This window comes from Sorex fumeus, unplaced genomic scaffold, assembly GCF_029834395.1.
Source record: "Sorex fumeus unplaced genomic scaffold, SorFum_2.1 ptg000136l, whole genome shotgun sequence".
In the NCBI taxonomy this organism is placed as follows: Eukaryota; Metazoa; Chordata; class Mammalia; order Eulipotyphla; family Soricidae; genus Sorex; species Sorex fumeus.
Window position 1 is genome coordinate 303313 of NW_026606193.1, and position 22121 is coordinate 325433.

The following is a 22121-nucleotide window of genomic DNA, read 5'->3' on the forward strand; positions in this document are numbered from 1 at the left end:
AAGGGTCTAAAATGACAATTGGTATGTAGATGAGTAAATAATGTGATATGATTGAAGTTTCCCCCCTTCTGCTTATATTTAAGATGTAATCCATTCTTTTCCATATTAAATAGTAATAATTTCTGTTTGTTTTTTTGGGGGCTACACACCCAGTAGTGCTCAAGACTACTTTTTGGCTCTACACTCAGGAATCACTCCTGGGGGTGCTCAGGGGACCATAGGGGATGCCGGGGATTGAACCTGGATTGACCATGTACAAGGAAACCAAACCCCCTACCTGCCATACTATCTCCTAGCTCTCTGTAGTTTTAGAATTTGAGGATTCTTTTATTATCATATGGTCTTTTTCAGTAATTGACACCACCTCATTTCTTTGACACAGCAAAACAAGCCAAAACTTCATTCCCCAAATAAACTGTGTGACACAAGCATCCTTGTAGTTGAGGACGCTCAGTTTTGCTGACTCAGGTCAGTGTGTTTGATTTCGGCCTTTCTCTTGAGCAATTAGTTTTATTTTGTTTTGTTACTCTTCGCTATGTCTTGGCTAGAGTTCACTTATTTGAATGAAATTTAAATGAACTCATAATCACTCCATTTTGTGTTAAGGAGAGAGGCTGAATGTGCTGTTGTTCAATTTTGCTATAATGCTAGCCACTGTAAAAGTTTCTTTGTCAGTGATCCCAGGAGGTTTTCCTGCTCACTAATTTTTTTTTTGTCATCAGAGAAATTAAATTTGTTTAAAGCTTCCTCCATGCTTCTAGTTAGAAAATGCAACACATTTATTCTAAATAGAAGAGAGGGAATTTTAAAAAGCCTAGTAGGTCACCTTCTGTTCTTGCAAATGCACAATTTCTTCATGTTATGTTTTCCATTGCCCTGTTCAACAACTAGCGAAATGAGACAGGAATATCCCTGAGGTATTTCAGGATGTAAGTCATGAGGTAATATAAAGCTGGGGTTTGTATAGTGTGAAGTTAAATTTACCTTTTTTAATGTTAATTACTTTGATTATTCTCAGAATGTATACTGCCTACTTCTCATTTCATACTTGCCCATCATCCAGATTCTTAAATGCAGCATACTGACTTCTTTTCTACGTAAAATATAATGTATATTTCTTGTAACATGTATTTTAGCACTTACATGAGGCTCATGATCAGTATAGAAATTCATGTTTGTCCTATCTCATGACTCGTTTTATATTCCTTAATATTAAGAAAGAATGTCTTAGTCTTAACTTCTATTGTTTCAACATAATACTTTGAATTCATAGTAGCAGGATATTGTACAGATGGTCTGCTCTTTGATTCTGAAAGTAGAAGTAAGTTATTATTTTTGATGACATTAATCTTTGGTAACCATGTTTTAATCTTGCTATATGTTTTCCTGCTCACTATTTTTTTGCTGGAGCAATAGCACAGTGGGTAGGGCGTTTGCCTTGCATACGGCCGAATAGGTTGGCCCAGGTTTGATTCCTCCACCCCTCTTGGAGAGCCCGGCAAGCTACCGAGAGTATTTAACCCGCATGGCAACGCCTGGCAAGCTCCCCGTGACGTATTTGATATGCCAAACGCAGTAACAGCAAGTCTCACAATGGAGACGTTACTGGGCCTGCTCGAGCAAATCGATGGACCACGGGAGGACAGTGTTTGTTTTGTTTTTTTTTTTGATGTCAATGACATCATGCCCAAATCTGCTCGATTTAGAAGAAAAGTACTTTCAGAAGCAACTATTTAGCTTGAATCAGGTAACCAGAGCATATAAAGTTGTAAATAAGATTTTGCCAGTTTTTAGTAAATTAGATATTTTGAATTTCTCTAATGACTTTGTAAATCATGGTAAGTACAAAAATGGGAAATAAAAGGAAATGAGCAGCTATATGTATAATTTACCTTTGTGAGGAATTGGTTGAAAGTCAACCCCTTTTTAGGGGGATAAGAGATAGTACAAGGATTATGTACTTGCCTGCAGTAAACCCAGCTTCTGTCCTGGGCACCATGTGATCCCTGGAGAACATCAGGACTGATCCCTCAACCAGAAGTAAAACCAGATGCAAGCCCTTAGCTGGGTGTGGCCCAGAAAATGAAGGGGAAAAAAAAGAAAAAAAATAATCCCATTTTTGTTCCCATTTTGTATGAACTTTGTTGTATCTGTGAGTTTGTGTGTGTGTGTGTGTGTGTGTGTGTGTGTGTGATTTGAGATGTTTTTTAAAAAAAAATGAACTTCCTATAGGTTTATTTTTCTCAGGACCTGTAGTACAGAAAGGAAAGGATAGACACGTGGAGGAAATATACAAACATGTGTTTATGTATTTAAGAATCTTTAATGGTATCTTTGGACACAACCATTGTGCTTAAGGCTTATGCCTGGCTCTCATCATAAATTTTCATTCTATATTAAACTGCCTAGGATGATAAAGACTTTAAAGATTTTTTTAAGGGGGTATTTACTTCTCTGGACATTTCAGCAGTGTTTTCAGTGGGTTTCAAACTGTGCAGATTTCAGCTTTTGCTTGGAAAAGTCTACTTTTGAAGTTACCCAGCATGTATCTTTTTATTATTAAATTTTGTAGTTCTTGTCCCTAATTATTTGTTTTACAAGTCTATTCTATCAACTATTAAGCTCTTTAAAATAGTTGGAAAGAGGTGACAGAGAAAGGAGAAAATCTTTCCCTATTCACTTGACTATCAATTATTTGAAAGATAACTTGCATAAAAGATTGTATGCTGAAGTCATATTTTGTTAAAATAAGATGCTGATTTAGAACTAAGAGTCTGTTCCCTAAAAGTACAGCATTACTTTGTGTGATACTATTAGAGAACCTCACTGAAAATTCTAAGAACTGGGAACTTAGACTCTCCATAAAGTCCACATTGTATGTACACATCTTTTTCCAGTTCAAACTTTTTCCTACTGGTATCTGGATTTTCAATTAAATTTAGCTAGAAAATTGACTAAAGATACTCTTTAAAGTATGACTACATGTTTTCCATAGTTTATGAATCAGAAGGTTATAATGAAGTCAGAGATTCAAAGGTCTTTTTCAACAGGCAACATAAAACTGACACTTAATTTGATTTTGAAAGATTTGCATATATATATTTATATATATATATTTCACAACAAAATGTTGCTTCAAGACCTTTTTGATCTATTTTATAACAGTACAGCACAGAGAACATTTGATGACTTTATAAATAAAAATTATCCTGTCTTGTATGCCTTCTTTGTCACCTCTTGCTATTGTCCTCTCTTAAATACCAACCTCCTTGAATGATTCGCAGATTCCCTATTTCACACCTTTAATTGCCAATTATTTTATTTCTTTTTGCTTTCCAGGATTTGTACATTCTCTCTCTCTCTCTCTCTCTGCATTTCTCTCTCTCTCTGCATTTCTCGCTCTCTCTCTCTGCATTTCTCTCTGTGTCTCTCATCTTTTTGGAATGTTTTGCCCAACTTTCTTCAACGTGGCTTTTGTAACATCGTGCTTTTTTCTTGAAAATCATCACGAGTTTAATTCTTTTCTGCTCCTGAAAACTAGAGGAAATCAGTTTTACATAGTGAGGCTGTCTCCAGGTCGGCCTTTCTAGCTTCATCCCGCTCTAATTCTGTGTCCCATCTTTTGTGCAGCTTGATCTGTGCTTTTGATTATCTGCCTCGTCTGCTTTTCCCCAAAGCCCACGTTTTCCTTTCAGTGTCGTCTTTGCTCCTGTTGCTCTGTGCAGGTCAGTGGATGCTTTTTGCCACGTGTGACTTTGACCTGGAGCAAGGCCTTCGATTTTTGATATTGAGATTTCCCGGGATCTAAAGGAATCTGCTGCCTTTCTGCCTGGACCATGACCCCCGCCTTTGACCTTCACATTTGGGTCTGCATCGTTTTCTCCCAGTTTTAGCGCTTCCCCTGTGTATCCTAGAGTTAGTTCTCTATTAATGAGATGAGCTGTCAAGGACATGAGAAAACTCAATGTCACGCCAGTGGTCTCTTGTAGATTTTGTAGCTGTCAGTGCTTTTAGTAATTGGGGCTTCGATGGCACAGTTTATAACTGGAATTTCTGGTAAACATCCAGGGACTTTTCATTTTTCTACCCTGTTTTTTGGGGGGGCAGAGAATTTTGAAATACTAAAAAGTGTTCCACTTCTGGCTTGTAATAATTCTCTCACAGAATTGTGTATACTTTTTTGAGGTTGAGAAGGTAAATGGTCTAGGGTTGGTGACTCTAGGATTTTAGGGTTTATTAAATCAATTTATTGATTATTATATTCTTTAAAAAAAAGAAGTCATTTATTTATGATTTTTTATAAGAGCTTGTACAAGAAGAATATAAGATCCCAGCGCTTCTGCCGGACTTTAATAAAGAATTATCACCTATCTTTCAGAACATCCACTTTCTACTTACTAAATCAAAGTCAGAGAAATCAGGTGTTAAATGTTACAACTTCAGTGTGGGATCTTTGGATTCATTTTATATATCATTGAGATGTCAACTGAATTAGATATCATTTTATTTATATATTTTTTTCAATTAGATATCATTTAAACAATCATCTACTCTTTGCAGTTGCCACCTATGCATTGTGGATGGAAAATGTAGCACCTTTTTTCACATTTGTCTTCTTCTTTGATCTAATAGTTTAAAATCAAGGAAACCCACTATTACTTTTTAGTAGAAATTTCAGTCAGTATTTGAAGGCTAAAATAATGAATAATATCCTCCCAAACAGATATACATGAAAAAGAATGCATGGGAAAATGGTATTTTAAAAATGCTTTTTCACTTTTCAGCCATTCGATATAAAAATTCAAATCAGGTTCTACTGCAAAGAAGAAACATTCGCTGTTCTATAAACCTTGCATGGTTATTCTGTTTCTTTATGCTTAGCTGCTCATGAGAGGCATGTAATTTTCTTTTGTGTCTTCTTCAGATTAATTCAGGAGCAGTACCATGAGATTTCTTTAAGGTATTTCCACATATGCTAATCTAAGAAGTATAGGGTTTTAAATAGGAAAGTTATGAGAAGATGACATTTATGAAAATATCTGTTACTTCTACAGAGTATTTCTATCATGTTTAATATGTATTGCAGTTAATCATTTATTTTACACGTCATTGACAAGCTGTCTGCTTTGAATTTCCTCACATGTTCTGCTCTTCCACGTGTGGCCCAGGTTCCAACAAAATCACTTGATCTATATAACTTGAAAGTTAGAAGAATCGGGATCTAGATTTTAACAGTTCCTCCAAATTATTCCAATGCCGAAGCAATTTGAAGAAGTACTATTTTAGTGTTCTTAGACTCACCAACTATGTGAAAAAATATTAAGTATCAAAATTTATAATGGATAATTTACAAGTAGGTCATAAATGATTCCGGAACAGATTAAATATTTCTGTAAAAGTTTCGATAGTTTAATCACAAATCACATGGCAGAGTCTGGCAAACTCCCCATGGCGTACCCAATATGCCAAATGCCAGTAACAATGATGGGTCTCATTCTCCTAAAGAGCCTTGAATATAATCTCAGGGCTAGGATGAAGGAGACATTACTGGGGCCTGCTCAAGGCAATCGACGATAGTTTAATAACCTTGTAAAATATTTTCCACCCACTTCACTTTGGTAGACTTTAAAACAACAGGCATGGACATGAAATGCTTTCATCTTTTAAATGTGTGTGTGTATTTTTTATTGTAACTTAGGGAACACACTTGCGATAGTGATCTAAGTGTTAGATTGAGGGTACAGAGTTTCTGCTCTTTCCCCACTGCCAAAGGGACCCATAGTCACCCTCGCTGTCCTCACGTGGTTGAGGCTTGCTCTGCCCCATGCATCCGCCCACTGCTTGGTCATCTGAGTTCCGTAATCTCAGGCCAAGAGTTTGTCATTCTTTAAGACTGTTTTAGATGACTTTTGTGGTAGCAAAGCCCATTTGCTGATCGTCTCATGATTAATTCCTAGTTACACTGATGATGAGTAAGCAGACGTCTAAATGACCTGGTACTGTAACCATCCAGAGGACATGTGTGAAGTCCTGCAGTATCAAGATCCGCACTGCCCCCTGCGGGGTTGTGAGCCTCCAGGGGAGGGGCAGACTTCTTTCCCTCACTGAGACAGCATATGGAAGAGTCCCACAGGGGCCTAGGATCTCCCTGGTGATTCTGAAAGCTGACCCCCATGCAGGGAGAGTCAGTTCTAATGCGTGATGCTACAGAAAGGCTGCCCACTACTCTAGCCGGTGGGAGAAGTACCTTGAACATATTGCATACATTTGACAAGCATGCCATTGTTGGTTGACATTGAGTTTATTTTTTATAAGAATTCTTGAAGCATTTCTTCACCAATGTGGACGTGAAGATTCCCTTTAAATGCCCTGACTATAATAAAATTGATTGGGATATAGTTTATTATAGTAGATGGTAAACACACAAGGTATTTGTTGATTCAGATATTCCATGTTTTAGAAATTATTTTGATTTTTCTGTTTTAAAATTATTTATTAATTAATTTATATATCTACAAAGCTGTTTGTGATTGGGTGAGATCTCGGGCTTTGAAGGGCCTGAACTGACCGTTGAAGATTTGGGTTTCATTACCCCAGTCACACGGGGGCCTTGGCTTGATTCCCAGCTCTCTTATGGTTGCAACTTTGAAATTTATTTATTTATTTTCATTTTTGGGTCACACATGGTGATGCTCAGGGGTTCCTCCCTGGCTCTTCATTCAGGAATTACTCCTGGTGGTGCTTGGGGGACCATATGGGATGACAGGGATTGAACTTGGGTTGGCTGTGTGCATGGCAAAGGCCCTATGTGTTGTGCTATCGCTTTGGCTCCTTGAAATTTATTTTTTTCATTTAATTTCACTGGCTGTGTTTTTTTTTTTTATTTTTATAGCACTGTCATTCCACTGTTCATAGATTTACTTGAGGGGGCACCAGTAACATCTCCATTGTGAGATTTGTTACTGTTTTTGGCATATCGAAAAAGCCATGGGGAGGTTACCAGGCTCTGCGGTGTGGGCAGGATACTCTCTGTAGCTTGCCAGGCTCTCTGAGAGGGACAGAGAATCGAATCCGGGTCGGCCATGTTCAAGGCAAATGCTCTACCAGCTGTGCTATCGCTCCAGCCCATTTTTTATTTATTTTTAAAAATTATAACAGAGCATTTAATTACATCAGTTTCCCATCAATACACAAAACATTTAATGATGATTGTATTGGCTATTTCCATTGGTTGGCAGGAGGTTCTTCGACTAAAGGTTCCCACGGCTTCCATTGCATCATTTTTCTTGCCAGACTTAGTTCATTTTCAGCCTGCAGAATCACCTCTTCTATTTGGCCACCTTGAAGCTTTTCTTCTGATTTTTTAACATCTGGTTCTGCTTTAACCATACCCAGCTTCTCATTTGTTATCTGTTCGGTATACTTCCTATAGGCTGCATTTGTAGCCATTTGCTCAAGAACATCAATAATCTTTGTGAATAGAATTCTTAGTCTCTCGTGCAGACTCTCGCAGACCGCCAAGCCCACCAGGCCAGTCGTCTTCTTCAGCAACCTTGCCATGACAGCACCTCCATTTTTTATTTTTTTTTGCTTTTTAGGTCACACCCGGTGATGCTTTAAGGATCGATGATGTAAATATTGCTTTGTTATCATTTCTACTGCCTTCTCTCCGACATATTTATTTTTGTTGGGGGTCGCACTCTGTCGTACTCAGGGTTGACTCCTGTTCTGGCCCCGGGATCACTCCTGGTGGGGGTCAGGACATCACCTGGGTTGCTGGAGATCAAACTTGAGTTGGTCTTCATCAAGGCCAGTCCCTTACCCATTGTACGATCTCTTTGGCACAACTTTGTTTTTAATGCCCCTTTCATTATTTCGCTTATTTATGTGCCTTTCTTCAGTAAGCCTTATCAAATTTTCATTTGTCAACTTTCTTTGATCTCCTGTACTCTATCTTCATTTCAGGGTTGGTTTTTATTTATTTAATTTTTGAATCTTGATTCACTCTAGAGGTCATTGATCTCTTCTTTCTTTCCCTTTGATTTTATATACATTTTATTTTTGATGGACTGGAGTGATAGCACAGCGGGTAGGGCATTTGCCTTGCACATGGCTGACCAGGGTTCAATTCCTCCGTCCCTCTCGGAGAGCCCAGCAAGCCACCGAGAGTATCTCACCTGCACAGCAAAGCCCGGCAAGCTCCCCGTGACTTATTCGATATGCCAAAAACAGTAATAAGTCTCACAGTTTGTTGTGAGACGTTACTGGTGCCCGCTCAAGCAAATCGATGAACAATGGGAGGACAGTACTACAGTGCAGTGCTTATTTTTGATTATATTTAATATTATCAGGGTTTTGATCATATTTAGTTCTCTATTTTGTTCTTCCCGCGCCCAGGCTTCATAATTGCTTTATGTGAGGGGGATTCTCTTTGGTTGCTAGTCATGGAGTGTTGTTTGCTTTCCTCTCTGTCACCTTCCTGTGGGGGTTCCCCTGAGTTCCCAGGTGAGCGCTCCTGCCTTCTGTCAGTATCCGATGCACTCACTTCACTGGGTAGGACTCATGGTGTAGTAAGTAAAGGGTCATGCATCCTATTGTTTTGTGATTGGCTTATTGTCTTGGAAGGCCTTAAATTTTCTATCTTTTTTGGGGTGGCACACCCAGCAATGCTCAGGGATGACTCCTGGCTCATACACTCAGGAATTACTCCTGGCGCTGCTCAGAGGACCATATGGGATGCTGGGGATCAAACCCGGGTCGGCTGTGTGCAAGACCAACACCCTCCCCACTCTGCTATCGTTCCAGCCCTGTTCTTTTTCTTTTCTTCTTTGTCATGAGATTACCAAAGAGTATTTTGGTCTTTTTTCCTCTCCCACTTTTCAGAGAGTTCCTTTTAAATTAAATCTACCTCTCTCCCCACTCTGTCTGAAATTATGACAATCCCTTTCATAGGTATTTGACCTTCGAAATCGTACTAACTTTAAGTGTGCCCCATTCTGCACATTTTCTTTTTCAAGAGGAAGGTGGGTAATATCTTCCTGCGTTACTTGCCCGTCGCCTTCCCTGTGGACTTTCACATTTTTCCCAGGCTGCGTTTGTTTCCGTCATTGGAGGCAGAACTGCAGCCCGAGAGGTGATTCGACACTTCTGCAGTCTCCGTTTGCAAGCTGTGCTTGAGTAACTCTCCAATTTACATAAAATTTAATTTTCCTGCTGTTCTTTAATGTGGGGTTGAATTTTCCTTCACACTTTCTTATTTGAGGAAGATATTATGGTTGATAAGTAACTATATATACTTCACCATTGTCCTCAGTTACCCTAGAAGAATCGTTTCTGAGTTTTTACTTAAAAAAAAACGAAAGTTTCACTCTTTACTGCTTTGCATCGTTCTTGTTTTCTTGTCTTAAGTTTTACCTTGAGAGAACTCTGTGTTTTATTTTACTGCTTCATATGTTGTATTATACAACAGCACAATAATTGGCTCATTTAAAAGCATATTGTATCCAACTTATGTAACGGTTAGATGGATTTACTTGTTCTTTAATTGAAATATTTATCTTACTGAGTCTTTAGAATCTCTGCAGAGCAGTTCATTTATCTTTAGAAATAATGACATTATATAATAATTACACCATGAAATATAAAGCTGGGTGCTTAGAGTATGGATTAAATAAGACAAGTCTAATTATTTTATTTTTCCATTTTACAGTGGCACACCTATTAATAAAATTGAACAAAATATTTTGGCACAGAGTTCCTAAGTATTTAACTTCATCCCGAAGGATATTTATATCAGTGACAGGAAACTGAAAGAAAAATGAGCATAACTTTCCTAAGAGTTGTTTTCATAATTGATTTCCATATACCTAAATAATTTTAGAAAAGCATAAATATTGCTCATTCTATTCGATATTGGTACTTGACAGTAGTTTGAGAAATACTTTGAAATGAAGTAATAATATTAGTAAGCTAAACTGGTTAGGTAATTCAAACTTTGCTTTACTATATAATGCTCACTATACAATAATTTAAATAAAATTTTAAATCTCAGACATTTTATTAATATACTAATGATTCACGTGTGTCACTGTATCACTGTCCTCCCATTGTTCATCAATTTGCTCAAGTGGGCCCAGTAACGTCTACATTGTGAGACTTGTTGTCACTGTGTTTGGCATATTGAATACATCACGAGTAGCTTGCCAGACTTTGCCGTGCAGGCGAGATACTCTCAGTAGCTTGCCGGACGGAGGCATCGAACTCGGGTTAGCTGTTGGCTGTGTGCAAGGCAAACACCCTGCCCACTGTGCTATCACTCCAGCCCGATGCACAAGTAAATACTATAAAATGAAGTATATATTAACGAATTAAAAGACCATAATAGATTAATTAAAATAAGGGTACTATGATTATTTTTTTTATTGAATCACGATTCGATACAATGTTCCATAGCTGTTCATGAGGGTTTCAGGCATACAATATTCCAACACCCATCCCTCCACCAGTGTGCATTTTCCACCATCAATTTCTCCAGTCCCACCCTGCAACCCCCTCTCCCGGAGAGGTTATCAAGCTTGTTTCATTACTTACTTTCAGCACATAGTTCTAATCTAGACTGATCATTTCCAACCATCAGTGTCACAGTGATCCCTTCTCTATCCCAATTAACCTCCCCCCCCCAGCATCTGAGGCAGGCTTTGAACCATGGACCAATCCTCCTGCCTCTTGTTTCTACCATCCTTGGGTATCAGTTCTGTACTATGTTTTATTGCATCTCAAAGATGAGCGCAATCATTCTGTCTGTCCCTCTGTTATCTGTCCCTCTTTTGTGACTCATTTCACTAGTCATGATATTCTCCATGTCTATCCATTTATAAGCAAATGTCATGACTTTATTTTTCCTAGTTTGTGGGTGTGGCTGCCAAACTACTGGAAAATGGGGGCTCTGGGGGGAGGAGGCCCAGTCCCGATCTGAGCAGGCTTGGAGATCTCAGCCCCGAGTCCCTCATTCCTGGGTTCCTCTGCCGGTTCCTTCATGCACGAGGCTCGTCCAAGCATGTGGAGAGTGGCCTTGAGCCTGGCTGTGGCTGGGTTCTGGAGGTCTTCAGCTGCTGGGGCTCTGCTTGGGGCGGGGACGGAAACTCAACCTGCCCCCCTCCAAGGGGCCCTGGTGAAGACAGCCTGGTGCAGGGGCAGGAGATTCTGTGTCCTTGCTCTCTTCCTGGGGCTTTGCTTTATAGTCTCTGCATCTTGGCCATTGATGGGATTATAGAGTGCTGGGTGCAGTTTGTGGGTGTGGCTGCCAGAATCTCCTGCCCCTGCGCCAGGCTGTCTTCACCAGGGCCCCTCAAGCACGCATTTCTGACAGATTCCACAGACACTCTCTACTGAGCTTCATTAGCACTTTGTTCTGGAATTTTCTTTCTTTCTTTCTTTCTTTCTTTCTTTCTTTCTTTCTTTCTTTCTTTCTTTCTCTCTCTCTTTCTCTCTCTTTCTTTCTTTCTTTCTTTCTTTCTTTCTTTCTTTCTTTCTCCTTCCTTCCTTCTTTACTGCCCTTCCTTCCTTCCTTCCTTCCTTCCTTCCTTCCTTCCTTCCTTCTTCCTTCCTCCCTTCTGTCCTTCCTTTCCTTCCTTCTCTCCCTTCCCTGCCTTCCTGCCTTCCTGCCTTTCTTCCTGCCTTTCCTTTCCTCCCTTCCTTCCTGCCTTTCTGCCTTCCTTCCTGCCCTTCCTTCCTTCCTTCCTTCCTTCCTTCCTTCCTTCCTTCCTTCCTTCTTTCCTTCCTCCCTTTTCCCTTCCCTTCCCTCCCCTCCCCTTCCTCCCCTCCCCTTCCCTTCCCCTCCCTTCCCCTCCCTTCTCCTCCCTCCCTCCCCCCCTCCCTCCTTCCTTCCTTCCTTCCTTCCTTCCTTCCTTCTCTTTTTCTTGTTTATTTTCTGCTTTGCGGCCAGAGCTGTCACTGCTCATCTGGTGTCACTCCAGGCTGTCCCCTCAGGAATCACTCCTGGCAATACTTGGGGTATGGAATGCCGGGGATTGAACCTGGCCCAGCCACCTGCAGTGCAAGCCCCTTCCCTTCTGTGCCGTCACTCCCGAAATTTTCTTGCTTAGATCTGCTATATTGGCATTATTTGCAGTCTGCCTTCTTGCTCCGTAATTGAAGTGGCATGGGCAAGCTTCATTCATCCCCACTGTGTGCGAGTTGCTTCAAGGTGGCCTGAGTCAGGTTAAGAAGTGTTCGGCTTCAATGTCTGGTGTGGGCTGCAGAACCAGGATCCAGCCATCCTGGGGGGATGCCCACGTGATGGAATTCCCCAGCCCCTAGGCACCGAGTCAGGGACCAAGATGTGTTCGGACACATGTGTAGGAGCAGTTCCTGGGGGTTGGTGTGGAAGTTGTTCACAACAGGCCCTTCACTTGGGCAGCTCAGTACATGCCAGAGTGCTCAGAGGGCAAGGTGACCCCTGGCAAACTCTGTCCTTTAGAGAGCTGTGGGGGGTTTGCAGCCTGTAAGGATGCAGTTTCCTTGCTAGCCATTGCGTGGCCATGACGGATTTCAAAAAGTGAACTGTGGACGTCTAAGGCTGGAAACCTATGAATGAACAGAGGGAAAAAGCTATTGTGAACGAAGATTTCTCAATGAGTAGAAGACACCTCTAGATTCGTACGAGTTCTGTAGTTAATGTCTTCATTTTAGATTCATCAGACTGAATTATCTACAACCTGGGGACAGAAAAAAAGCAACCAGGTCTTGTTTCTGCCTTCTAATAGGGAAGCCCGGCATTAACCCTCGGACCCTGAGTTCACAATGAGATTATTGCTCAGCTTATCTGCAGCGGGGCGTGCCTGTCTTCTTAGAGGTTGTAACGCATAGTGGCAGACCCGGAACTGTCAATTATTTCTTTTCTACATTAATAAATGTTGGTGGTAAGGGAAAAGACCCTCCTGGTGAAAAATGCAATGAAATTCACTTCCGCCATCTTTATGTAAGCTATTTTTTTAAAAATTATTCCTGTCATGGAAGCTCCTTGACACATTGCAGATCCGTAAGTCTAAAAACAATAGGAGACTTGAAATATTTCTTAAAATTATTTGAAAAACAGTGAGTAAATCAAGAGTATATTGGCATCCTCATTTCCTCATTACAATGGTTATTTTGAATAATAATTATCACCCTAACTTCTTAGTTGATATGTTGGCGCTACTATACATGACTGTTATGTGTGCATGAAAAAATATAATACGTGGGACAACTTTAGGGAGATTTTACCTCTTTAGATCCACCTGCATCTCAGCTCCTTATCTACTTTCCCCCAACTCTTGAACTTCAGATAAACTGCATGTCTTTATGGTAGGACAGGCGACTTGCATGTATGAGGCCCTTGTTGGATTGCCAACAACCCTTCCCCAAAAGGATGCTTAACTATTAGGCATCTTAATGTTCATAAGAAAAATAATCGAAATAACAGTAGTGAGGCTTCTGTAATAATTGGTTTCTATAATAAATACATAGATGTCTAGGTACTATTACCCCATAATAACTGTCTGCACTCAATTATTGTTTCATACTAAGATATTAAGCCATGCAGAATGGCAGTCAAAAACATTAAATACTCTCCCACCACGTTCTAAAATGCTGCACTTTAATTTTCTGGAAGTCCAACATGAAGTCTCACCACTTTCAATTTCATTGGGTATGAGAACATTGGATATGAGCTATAAAACCCAGCTCCCGGAGGAGAACAGCACAGAGTCTCCTGTCCCCGTGCCTGGCTGTCCTCACCAGGGCCCCTTGGAGGGGGGAGGGTTGAGTTTCTATCCCCCCCCCCCCGCCCCGAGCAGAGCCCCAGCAGCTGAAGACCTCTGGAGCCAGCCACGGCTGTGCTGGGACTACTCTCCACACATCCGGACGGGCCTCATGCATGAAAGAACTGGCAGAGGAACCCAGGCATGCGGGTCCCGGGGCTGAGGTCTCCAAGCCTACTCGGATTGGGACTGGGCCTTCTCCACCCAGATCCCCCATCTTCCAGTAGGTAGGCTTCACACCCACCAGCTGCCGCCAGCGCCAGGTTGGTCCCATCAGCGACCAAGACGCAGAGATTATAAAACTCAGCTCCTGGAAGCCCGACATCTTATCTTATTTTTCCTTTGGAGAACCTGGCAGGCTACCAAAAGTATCCTGCCCTCACGTCAGAGTCTGGCAAACTTCCCGTGTTGTACTCAATATGCCAAATACCGGTAACAATGATGGGTCTCATTCTCCTAACCCTGAAAGAGCATTGAAATGGCTCTTTTAAAATCTCAGGGCTAGGAAGAAGGAGATGTTACTGGTGCCTGCTTGAGACAATCGACGAACAACAGGATGATCGTGATCGTGATGAGAACATATTTTTGTCAAAATAACCAGAGGAAAGTTCTAGACATTAGCCATTCTCTTCTGCCATCGAGGAGTGTAAAGGTGGTGAAGGAAGTATACCTTCAGAATAGATATCTAATATACCTATTTTGAAACTTATCATTTAACCTTTTTATCCATAATATTTGTGTGAAGAAAATATGAGAGCTCAATATTTCTGTGTTTTCTTTTTTTTTTAAAAAAGATAGAACTAGCATCATTAGTGATATAGCTCGCTGTTTAGTATATCACAAATTTATCTTTTGCAATCACTTGCTCAGAACACTGATTTGTAATGAAAGCACTAGAGAACAATTCAGATAACAAAAGCAACACGGAATTTCATATGTTTTCAGCAGAGTAATCCCCTTTATTTTTCGGATTGAAAGGAAAAGGAATAGTCATCAAAATGACCAAGGGTTATATAGCTTCAGATTTCTTTGTTACCTAATGACACTATTTAAGATGGCCTGTCATATCCCATTAGGTTTACTGATGTTGTCTGTAGTTTAGATGAAAATGGAGTTTTCTCTCAGCGGGAGGAAAGTGAGAAGTACACTGATTTTAGTGAGGCTTAGAGATGTTATTCATTTTTTCTTGTTGTTATTGGGATAACAATTGGCACCGATAATAAGAAAGCTATCAAGCAAAACTGCATACACCATAATAAAGTGGTTTGGATGCAAATAAGTCTTCATCATTTAAAGTTCTCGATTGTCACAAACTGTGGTAACACACTCTATAAATCAATTCAGAACTGAATTGCAAGTTTATAGGCTAGATAAAAGAGGGGGAAATGTGTTTATCTTTTAGCAGACTCGTTGTCCATTTTATATAAACATAAGGACAATTTATTTGCTATAAAACTATGCATATTGCTGACAATATTTTATAAAAGGCAGTATTCGGTATTGCCTACCTCTTAATAGAGTTACTGCTGTTTGTTAAAATCGTATTATGTAGCAGGTGAGCTACGTTAATATTTTTTATAATCCTTTTTTCTACTATGTTTACACAACTCCACCCCTTACCCCCACCCCTCCAAATACTTGCATTTTCTTTGTTTGGGATAGGATTGATTGTATGACAAGAAAAAAGTAACATATTACTAGAATCATTTACTATTAAAACATGCTTTGACTGCTAAAGAATCAAATCACACGTATTAAAATTATTGCGTTAATTGTGCTAAAGTTAAATTTGAATCAGTTTGCATCTAACCTAGCAGATTGAAAAGAACCAAAGAACTACAGGCATGCACGTGCACACACACACACACACACACACACACACAATCCCCCAAATTCCAAATGAATAAGCAACTTTATAGGTAGAAGGGAGTTGAACAAGGAAATTATGCAAGAAAAAAGCAAGCTGCTGTTTGCAAATGACTTTCAGGGGATAGCAGCGATCTGTCAGGAAGATAACTTGTCAACCAGATGGTGATTCCTGATTGATTTAAGATTCCATACCGGGGAGATAAAAATTAAGTTTTATGACCTGGGTTTGTTATTCTGTTTTCAAATACTTATTAAACACATTGGTTCATGGTAATGTCGGCATTTGATGCGCTTATGTTTCCTTGACTGACATTTGCTGGTTGTATGTGTTTGTCAGCCTCAAGGATTGTGAGTGGATAGATTTCATACTAGAAGTTCCAATCCAGTTGCCGTGTTTCACATGTTTTGCCATTTATCGTCGTTTTCCTAAGAGGTCATTGAATAGAAATTATAATGGCTCTGGGGAGGATTCCCATGGGGCAGGAAGAATAGGTACTGACTTCAAACATGCTGAGTCTGTGTGAAATCTTAACTTTGTGTATCCAAATTTCTCTTTGCTTCTAGGTACAAATTGAAAATGCTTTTTAGTATCGGGGATGACTTAGGCAGATGGACTGTGAAGCTTGAACGTGTGAAGCAATCAAACGACATTAAATTGTAGCAATAAGTATCTGTAGGTGGAAATTAGACTGGAAAAAATTTAGCGACCCAGGAAAACAAGCATTTCAAAATCTTATGGGTGACTGGGTTTTTTTTTTTTTTTTTTAATTAGGTCGGAAGTGGTACAGGACAAGTCACACAGTAAATAGATTCTGTCACCTTGAATTACCTGCCACCCTATGGCAGAACTTGGGCAGTGCAGCATAAAATGAATTTCCCTGCGAGGCATGCGCTGTTTCTAACTCTGCCTGGGTTACTTCTCATTGTGGTTTAAAGACATCATCTCATAGAGCCGTTTCACCTGGCCGCTCACTCCTTCTTAGAATGAGCGTCTTGGTTTATCAGCTCTCTGCAGGTGAGACATGCTTAGGACGAGTGTAGAATCCCGTCAGAAACTGGGAGGTGTTGGATTTCCCTCCACTAAAGCTAGTGAGATAGCTTGTCTCGGTGTCATACTGGCACAACCCTACAAAACATCTGGGTCAGAGACTAAAACAACAACAACAACAACAGCAACAACAACAAAAGTTTATTTCCAGCATCTAGAATCTCATCGTCCTCTAATTCCCCAAACCCACATCCTAAGAGAAGCACCTCAGCCCACCCTGTGGTACAGCTGCCACAATTAGAAGGTTTTGTTTTTTCCTGAAGCATTTAGCCAGCTGACTCACTTACCTTCATTACCAGGTGCAGTTAAAGACAGATCTATCAAACCATCCTCTCTGCTGACTTGGGGCTGGTGGCAATCTCCAGCCCTGCGCTCAACTGCTCAAAGCGTTCTTTGTGTGTGCTCATCCTCCCAGTGAGAGCTGCTGACAGGTTCCAGGCTCTCTTCGAACGTTGAGAGCACGTAGATTAGTATCCGTCAGGCCAGAGACAGTGCAGCTGGGTCTGAGCAAAGGTCCAGTGTGCAGTTCTCAGTGGGCCCTTTTCCCCAGGCCGTGCCCGGTGCTGTCCTCTCAGCACGTCTGGAAGGCGGCCTGGGCAGAGGCTCGCCCAGCCCCTAGAGGCACAGTGACCCAAAGGCCACTGGCTGTCCACTCATCCAATTTGTAGCCAGCCCCAGCAGATGGGCTGCAGAGAAGTTACCCGAGCCCAGTGCTCACACCCAAATCACCTCCTGTCCGGCCACGTCCAGCTCTGGTCTTGTTGTTTGGGGCCACACGAGCTTGGCTCCTTGGCTTTCTCCTTGCTCTGTGCTCAGGGATCACTCTGGAAAGGGTCCCAGGGATGCTGTGTGGTCCTGGAGGCTGAAACGGGGCTACCCACTGGGCCGTGAGCATCTCTCTAGTTTCCTCCGAGGCTCTCGTCCACGATCGGGGCCCCACACATGCAGGGATATTTCTCCCACACTTGATATTTCAAGGTTTTACCGATTATTTTACACAATCCAAGGACAATGCTAAATTTGGGCAAGGTGACATTTTCTGTGCTACCTCCCGTAAGAACTGAGCATATTTCACTAGGGAGGCAAGGATTTTTTTTTTTTAAATCTCGATTGTCTTCCAAGTTTTTCTTTTATGCACACATTTCTGGCCAACTGGGTCCGGAAGAATTGAGCAGTTGATTTCAAGATGTGTATAGGTTTATGGAAAGGAGTCTGCCACGCACTAGGGAATGCTTTGTGCCCATGTGATATAAATCATCTTTCCGGCTTCTAGATCTTTCTGTAATCTTGCTTTTCCGGTAGACTGGAATTGTTCTCTCCATGTATTTCTCATTAGCTCTGCAGAAAACAACCTGTTGGCTTCTCTGATCTCTACCAGGGGTAGCAGAGGAGACCAGTCTACCTTGGGGGAGCCTCACTGCATAGCTTGAGCAATCTGGCAGAAACTTCCAGAAACTTTCATAAGCAAAAAGTCCCAGATGCCTGTAGATGATAACAGTCCCATCTTGAGGGGCAATTTTTCAGTTAGTTTCTAGATTTTTCTCTCCACTGGATGGAATTAGGCAACCTGAGACATAATTTAGAATTTCAGTAGCTCATTTCTTGCGTTTCTTGATCTGCTATATCGACTCTGACAGTCTTCTCTATTCTACCCCTGAGGAGGGGGAAGGGAGATATACTCCAAATTGCCTTCCGGGACCCCTACCTGGACGTGACCACTTGTACTTCTATTCGTATATTAGTAGTCACAAATTTTGCCGTGCACACTTGGTTTTCTCTCTTAGTTTCTACCACTGATCCAGAGGAGAAGAATCCTCACTTCTTTTTGTTTATGCGACTCAAATATGACACACCATAGTTAATGTTGGAATGCTTCAAAATATTTTTTCTAAAATTTGAGCAGTTTTTTCCCAAATATTCACTGAAACATAAGTTCCTTAATAAAAGAATTTTATTGTCAAGTATATTTGGAAAGTGCAGTAAACAAGACTTTTCCTCTAGGGAAATTTGAAAAACGCATTATGCATAAAAAGGCTGTGAACAAAATCCTTCAGCAAAGTCGAGACAGGAAAGTGGCAGTAGGTAAATAAATTCAGCAGGCAACGATCAGTTTTTTTTTATATATATACTATGTGATTTGTTCCCTATGGCATTGGATCTGAATTTCAAGAACTGCCTTTCATGTGAAAGTCTATCTTAGACTTAATTCCCAGGAGCGTTAACTGAACTAGTTGTCTCTTAAGATCTAGACCTATGAAAGGAAAGCTCCCAGAAAGACGATTTCTTCTCTGACTTAGGGATGCTTTCCTTCTAAGTTCTGATTCTTCTCTGTGGACCCTTCTAGGACTGGGCTTGCTCTCCTCGGATTATGGGTCAGCTTTCTAATTCTAATAAGATACTGCATTCTACGTGGCACGTTATCTCACCTCATCTTGAGCAAGGAAGAGGCTGTAAAAACAAAATCAGTATTCACTTCACTGTATATGATTGATTTCTTTGGATTCCCCTTTGGTACCCACAGAACTCTGGCATGAGGGTGTCTCTGGTTAATGGCTGGATCACTTGATTCAGTTGTTTGGTGCACCACACCCAGTGGTGTTCAGCCGTGAGGTTCTGGAAATCAAGCCCAGGCCTCCACATGCAAAGATCTGTGCTTACACCCTTTGATTCATGTTCCTGACCACGTGTCATAGATTTCTGTATGCCTTGGCTCTGGCTCATTTCTTACCTATGATGCTAATGTTGTTTTTTTTATTTTTTGTAAATAATGTCAAAGCAAGATAATCTAGTGGAAAATAATTTTGAATCCTTATTTCTTTTAAATTTCATCTCTTGCTGGGGGCCCCTAAGTAGCGGTTGGGAAGTCTGGGGCCACTTCTGGTATTCTTTGGCCAACTCGATGAAATTTAGACTTCGGTAGGTCACAGTTGGTGATGCTCAGGGGCACCTGTGCCACAGCCTTACGCTGCCAGGCAGAGACCTGCGGGCTTTGAATACATAAGGCATGTGCCCATGTTCAGAGTCTGCACTATTTCCAAGCACCTCTGCTATTTCTTAAATATTCTTATTTAGAAAATGAATGAAATATATATGTATATATATATACACCCATGTTTTGTAAATGACCAAGATTTTATGAATAGATGTCATAGAGTCAATAAGAATCTATGCCTGATTAAAACATGTGCGTATATATTTCAGACATAAATTTTCTTAATTCAAATGTTCATTAGAACTAATACAGCACAATATTTTTCAGTATGTTGTATTTTACTTCATATCCTCTCATTCTCCAGCTATGAGACTCATCTACTTCCGGAAATTAGATTTTTTGAAAAGAAATTAAGCTTATGCATATATATCTAAATATAAGAAAAAACATAAATACAGATTACACACCATTTGCAGTCTCCATTGTTCAGGTGTTGGCTTATAATCATATTTGGAAAATTTTACTTCAGCTGTAACACACTAGAATTTAACTTTCAAAAGACTTTGTGAAGTCTAATTTATATATCTGTGTTTCATATGTGTATATTACCTTCTTAAAGCTGTCAAAATTTGATTGAGGCTGAGTGGTAATGAATTTGCAGAAAGAATTATTAACACATTTGATCTACATTTCATACTTGAAAGGTCAGAAAGATAAAACATATGTTTGCAGATAAATTCATGAGATAAGTTTTAGAGAAATTAATTTCATGGTATTTATGGCTTATTTGGGTGACATTTTATCTGTGCTGATTGTTAAAAAATGCCAGTGGGGAGTCTCATCCTATACATGTTTATTAATAGAAGAACAGCTTTGCTGTGTACTTATTAAACTTCATATACTTGGTGATGTGCTTTTGAAAGAATATCTACTAGGATTAATAATTTTATGTTTTGGAATAAAGTAGTTTTTGATGATTTGTATTTAGCAGACTAATATTTTATTTCCATTGCAAAGAGAAGTGGATTTATAGATACAATCTTACTTTTCACCTTCCACTTATTTATTAAAATACCGATCATTTGTAGAAACATTTTTAATGTAAACTTCTTATATTCTGATGAACTTTAGAACCTTCCATTTTGAATTAGGTAAATTATTTAGAAAGTAAGGATGTTTCAGAAAATATCCCAGTTCTTTCCCAAGATACATATCTGCTAAGCAATATCAGAAATTTTTTTCGCTGAACTAAGTTAGAGAATAATTCCAAATTAAAAATGACTTGCAGAATTTAGTTCTGAATTTTCTTTGGCTTTCCAAATGGACTTTTATTTAGAAGGAAGCAGTTTGTGAAGGTATTGTATTCCATTTGATTTCCAAAGTAGTGGCAAAAATACGTCAGGAGTATGTTAATAGATGGTTTCCTAGGTTATGCTGTAATAAATGAATCTTCAAATAAATAAGTCTGTCTCCTAGACAACAATCATCATTTCAGGTAAATTCTCCTATCAAGTAAATAAAAGGGCACCCCAGGGTGCAATTTGCTGTGTAAGTTAGAAAGAGTCTCACATAATGGACACATTTTACTGAGTGGAGTTTGCCTATCTTGAATTTGGAATATGAATTAATGGGTATATTTGCTTTATTTATCTTAACTTGCAGATAGAATAATTTCAGTACACAGGAGGTATTTTTGTAATCACCAGGACGATTTGAAGAATGGAGGGAAGGGGAGTTTTGAGATTCCAAATATAGCGTTTGATTTAACAGACAATTATGGTCTTATTGCAAGTAGAACAAATTGGTCTCATTTTCCTCTGGTTTTGTGGGTTATTTAAAATCTAGTTGTAGGTGCAATTTCATTCCAAGTCGTACTCATTAACCAAATAAAATGTTTTCAAGCATTCTACTTAAAATATTTATCTTAGCAAGTGTCATCGAAGGAAGGTCATAGGAAGTAAGTTTGCAATAGACAGTGCAGTTGCTTTTTAAGAATATTTTCAAGACTATAGTCTCAACAATTAGCATTGCTTTAAAATGGGTATTTTGAAATATATTTTCAGTAATGCACAAAAAGAAAGTGTGACCAAGAAATCCTGGTGTATTTTATAATATTTTACATCACATCTTCACTGACATGCTTTTCTTTTTTTTTTTTTTTTTGGCGGCGGGGGGGGGGGGGAGATGGCCCTTCTACAAGGATTTTTTTTTTAAATTTTTAATAGTGAGACATCATGAGGTACAGTTGCAGACTTACACATTTTTGTGCTTGGGTTTCAATTATACAATGATCAAATACCCATCCGTCCACCGGTGCCCATTTCCCATTTCTTCACGCCTTCCTCTGAGACCATCTTGTCTTTGCAGCTTCAGCTTCCCAAACTTGCTTGACCTACCCTCCGCCCCTTTGAGAAGGGGCGTCACCCAGTGTCTCCCTGGAAACCTTGCTCCAAGGCAGCAGAAATCACATCCT

At 39.9% G+C, this 22121-nt stretch overlaps 1 protein-coding gene and 1 pseudogene across 1 annotated transcript in view; one reads left to right on the forward strand and one right to left on the reverse strand.

The window, feature by feature from the left end:
* CCSER1 (coiled-coil serine rich protein 1) overlaps positions 1-22121 on the forward strand; it is an 896462-nt gene that overhangs the window by 181529 nt on the left and 692812 nt on the right. The gene's annotated exons all lie outside the window — the stretch shown is intronic.
* Positions 7168-7587, reverse strand: LOC130015882 (NADH dehydrogenase [ubiquinone] 1 alpha subcomplex subunit 5-like; annotated as a pseudogene).